Consider the following 5,107-nt stretch of genomic DNA (forward strand, 5'->3'; position numbering starts at 1 on the left):
CAGGTGAAGATACCAACGATGGTCGTTCAGTCTTGGCCTCAGGTGAAGATACCAACGATGGTCGTTCAGTCTTGGCCACAGGTAGTCTCAACGACTGTAACGACTGTCGTCACAGCAACAAGGAACACTAACGAACCAGCGGTATCGATGACCCGAGATAACGACCCCACTGAGGTTAAATAGCTGAGTTTCCCTGCCAGTCAGTCAGAACTGAAGAAGTCCTTTGGATAAGGGACGAAACGTCTTCCAGTAGCTTCAACCAAGTCCAGTTGCCCTTCATTTTAACCTTCGTTGGATAACTATGACCTGGATGACTGAGAATCTTCATAGACATACTTGTACCCTGATTTTATGCACTGTAATTATAGTTGTTAATTTTATCGATTTATTGCTTTACTGTTTTGTGAGGTGACCTTGAGTGTTCAGAAAGGCGCCTAATAATAAAATGTTATATATTATTCTTCTTTTTGTTATTCTTATTCTTATTCTTATTAAAATCTGTAATACAGAACTATAAAACACACAAATTATGATAAATACAACTATAGCATGAACATTTAGTGACAATTACATATTGCCTTAACAGTTGGAAGATAAAAATTATTTAACATGACACAGTTTTAGCAATTTTAAAGCTAGCGGAAAAATCATAAGTATTTAACCTACTTTACTTAGTCGGCAAAGATGTAACCTGGGCCCCTATTTATCAAGCTTCTCAGAATTACTCATAAGAACATTGCTAAGAACTGACTTAAAAAAAGATTCTTAGCTCAAAGCTGTGCTTAAAAGTTAGTTATAAAGCATCATAGTCCTAATTTGAGTTAAGTGACTAAAGCTGCAGTCAAAAAGTCTAAAAAATCTCCTTTCCTAACCTCCTTTGATGTAAAGGAGAATCCATAAGGACTTGGGAAAAGAGGACCATAGACAGTATACTAACGTTACTGGACAAAGCCACCCCACTGATTTGAATGGAGAGCAGTGAAGCCAGTTTTGGACCAATAAAATACTACTACAGGGTAATTCTGGTAGCTGTATAAATGCGCCAACAAAAAGTTTCATGGCTCAGTGTGTTTGTCTGACTGGGATCATCAGTGTTTAATCAGCCCACCTACAAGGTTCACCTGTAAAACACCAACGCAGCCTCTCTGATTGCTCTGATAGTTTTTATTGCCGAGAATTTATAATCTAAGCAATACGGTTACATCTCTCATGGGTGTGTCACAGGGTTTTGACGTAATTTTTGGGCCTACATGGATCTCTCCAAGCAGGCTTTGGTCGGCTTCACTGTCCGAGCCCTGGCTTACCCCCTTGCACGGGGCTCAGAGAATCAGACTGCTCTTTTCTAAGCAACGTAATTATGCGACGGCGGATGTTACTGACGTGGCTTGTCGTTATAAAACTACAATATTCCTAAGATGGACTACAAAAAGCGCATCCTTGACACTGCGCCCCATGTTGTTGTAATGCAGGCCATCAAAAGGTGGACAAGATAGCAAAAAGGCAGATAAGGTAGCCTACCAGTCACTAAATAATGGACAGGGTTGTCACATTGAGAATGCTTGCTCACACTCACCCCTCTTTCCACCCATAGGCGTATTTATCAATATGAATCTCAATTGTATGTAAATACAGTGTTTCCCACAGAATGTCAGTGTAATTGTGCAGACAGACAGACAGAGAGAGAAACAGAGGTGATGCTGAGAGAATATATGCGCGGAGCGGAGCTTTGTGATCAAATACGATTTTACCCATTTTAAATAGTAACAAAATCAATCGAAAATCAGCGTTGATAATGTGGCAGGCCGCCACAATTAAATCAGTGTGTGGGAAACGCCTACTGTAGAGGTTAGTCCATCCAGTAGTATTATGTTCATTTTCAGGTTCAAAATCTTAATTAGGGGGTTGTACCAGAACAGGTTTACATGGTGTAAATTTCAAAAAACACCCTATTTCTCATACTGCACATTGCTGCAGCTCCTCTTGAGCTACAGAGTGATGCATCTTACTTGTACAAAATCTTTGCTGGGAGTTGCACATGCGCAGTTCCCAGGTAAGGACTACTAGCCAATCAGAAGCAGAGAAGGGTGGGTCATAAGAAACAAGGTAGTGTGACCCAAATAAAAGCTGCTTCAGATTGAGACCTTAACAGATGGTATAAGTTACTCACAAGTCCACAACCACAACATCATTGTTCCACATCTTACCATCAGGACTAAACGTTGAACTGTTGCCGGTGTTCTGACGATGCCTTGCAGAAAAATGCTAACATAACGCAAATCGATAGACTCAACTCTACTTGACTCTACTCGGCCCTGCTCCATTTTCTACTGCAGATAGTACCCAGAGATAGTACGTAGCTTGTCGTCATAGCAACGCCACACACAACTGCTGTGACGTAATTTTCAATGAGACACACACACCAGCGATCCACACAGCTTTCTCTTTTTTAAGTTGAAACGTTTCAACATTCCTCAAAATGTAAAGACAGAAAAGCGGTATGAAAACCTTCCAGCTGTGTTTTCCTCTGCCGTTGTTGCTGCAGCGGTCTGTGTGACGGCGGGAGCAGAGGGCTCTGTGAGCGGGCGGCTGGCCGGCCTCACACGCTCCTCCCACGGGTTGTCTCAGGCTTCCCCCGCAGCCACTTGTGGAGCTCCTCAACTCCGACAATATTTAAGCCCTTTTTTGTTCCGCCATCACTTCTCATAAAACTGTCAATATTCGAAATCTACACAGCTGATTTCACCTCAAAACTTCTCAGAAGTGGATTTAGTGATGAAATTCCGTATGGAAACTGTAAAATGTAAAACTGTCTGTTGCTGGCCTCTGTCTGGTGCAGCAATGATGATGCAGTGAATAGTGAATATTCTGTCTGACCAATCAGCAGTCTGTCTGTTTTCACGTTACATTTTAGTTTCCCTCAGCTCACTTGGAACCTCAAGGGAGGTGAGGTGATACTAACAAAAGTACCTGGAAGCAGGTACAGGTACAACATTTCTACAATGGAAACCCAAACAAAGGCGAGTTGAGCCAAAGGGCCTCCGCTCACACTAGCATGGTTTGAGGGCGTGACTGACCCCGCTAGCCACTTGGCAAGCTTTATTACGCGTTTTCATTGTGACGTCACAAGTAAAGGAAGTGAAGGGCTGGACTACAAACGAGCTGTTTTCAAGCGGTTCAGAGCAGAGCTTTCTGTGGGAGATGGGAACTCCCTTTGGGCTGGACTTTGGTCTTTTTCACTTTGCAAACCTGTTACATGCACAAAAAAGATATATGACTCAATAAAGAAGAGGGAAAAAGCCAAAAAGCATAATACCACCTCTTTAAATATCCCCACCACTTTTCAAAGTGAACAGATTTTACAAACAGAACGAATGATCATGTTAATATGATAGGCCAACTGTGCTATAGATTAAACTTTGACATTATGCAACATTAAAATGCTGTTTGCATGTTAAAGCATCAGTACAAAAATTCAAATATTATAAAACATATAATAAAAAAACTCTCTGAAATGGACCAGTTTTACCATGGTCCAACAAGTACTTTTACTTTAGTATTTTAAATACATTTAGCTGTTGTACTTTTACCTAAGCAAAATCTTGAATGTAGGACTTTTTACTTCAGCACTTCAGTGGACACAATTTACTTTGGCAACGATTACGCCGCAGCCCTGTTTTGCAGCTGCAGACTACACCGCCCTTGCTCAAAACTACACAAATTTCAAAAAATATTAATCCATTTAGTCACACAAAAATATGGGGAAATAGAGAAAATATCGTAGTTACCCTTTAGGTAAAACATATCAATACATAAAGTACTTCTTCTACCACTGAGAGATAACAGCAAAGTAAAAGGTAAAATAAATAAATGAATTTTAGCATGGGTATGATGTCATTGTTGCTGTAAAATGTTACTGCATGCAAATTAAAAGGTTAGAGGTTACAGTAGATTTTGTCCTGATTGCTGGTTTCATTTACACGTGGGGAGGTGGAGTCTGCACATCTGCAGACTGGAGAGGACTTCTCATGGGTGGTAAACTGAAAAAAAAAACAAGTACCTTGACTGATTTGATAGGAAATGTCAGTAAATGTTAAATACATTGGTATCATGAGTCCTTGGAGGATCCAGACACAGCTTAGGTTAAGAAAGTCACCTCCATGTTCCTGTCATCTGACTGCCCCCTGGTGATCAAACCTGGACAGCACAAAGTGCAAAAAGTACTATTTTTATGTCTCTCAATGTGAATGAAACAGTAACAGAACAGATAGTGTCTGAAAGTAACTCACCATCAGAGTTCCTCCTTGTCTTCCATTTGTAAAGGAGCAACACAATAACAGCATGCAGCACAACCACAGTGACACATACAATGAGATGTAATGTCTGTTTGGATTGTGTTTTGAAACCCAATGTTATTTTTATTGTAATTTGTGGGGAAGTCATCATTAGTGATGGTGAACATACAAGGTGCAGGACTGTGATACCTGTGTGCACCCTCTCCTGCATGTGGTTAGGTTTAGACAACAAAAACACATTAAGGGAAAGATCCTGTGTTTGGTAAAATATCAGGTAAACTCTGTGTCTCATTTTCAAGTCACATTTTAGGGATGAAAAGGATGGCTAACTTTATTGGTTCCCTGATCTTAACTCCAAATTTAGTCAAAATTTCATTTTATCCAACATTTTGGTTTATGACCAAATACCTGCAAAACTAATGACACATTCCCATTAGCCTCAGCTATACCTTGTGCCAATTAGCAAATGTTAGCATGCTAACACGCTAAGATGGTGAACATGGTAAACATTATTCTTGCTAAACATCAGCATGTAAGCAGTATCATTGTGAGCATGTTGGCATGCTGACATTAGCACTTTGCTCAAAGAAACCAGTGCCTACAGCTTCAGAGAGCGACTAGCATGTTATTCAGTATAAAATCTAGAAAACAATCTTTCCCTAACCTTATCCAAGTGACTGCGTAAACATAACTATAAACAATTTAAACACATGCTACTTGGCAATACGTTGTCTGGGAACATTTTACCACATTTTGTGACATGTCAGTTATTTCTTTCTCGTTACATGTATAAAAACACAACTCAAGTGGCGTTA

The sequence above is a fragment of the Micropterus dolomieu genome, linkage group LG08 (genome assembly GCF_021292245.1).
Source record: "Micropterus dolomieu isolate WLL.071019.BEF.003 ecotype Adirondacks linkage group LG08, ASM2129224v1, whole genome shotgun sequence".
NCBI classification, from domain to species: domain Eukaryota; kingdom Metazoa; phylum Chordata; class Actinopteri; order Centrarchiformes; family Centrarchidae; genus Micropterus; species Micropterus dolomieu.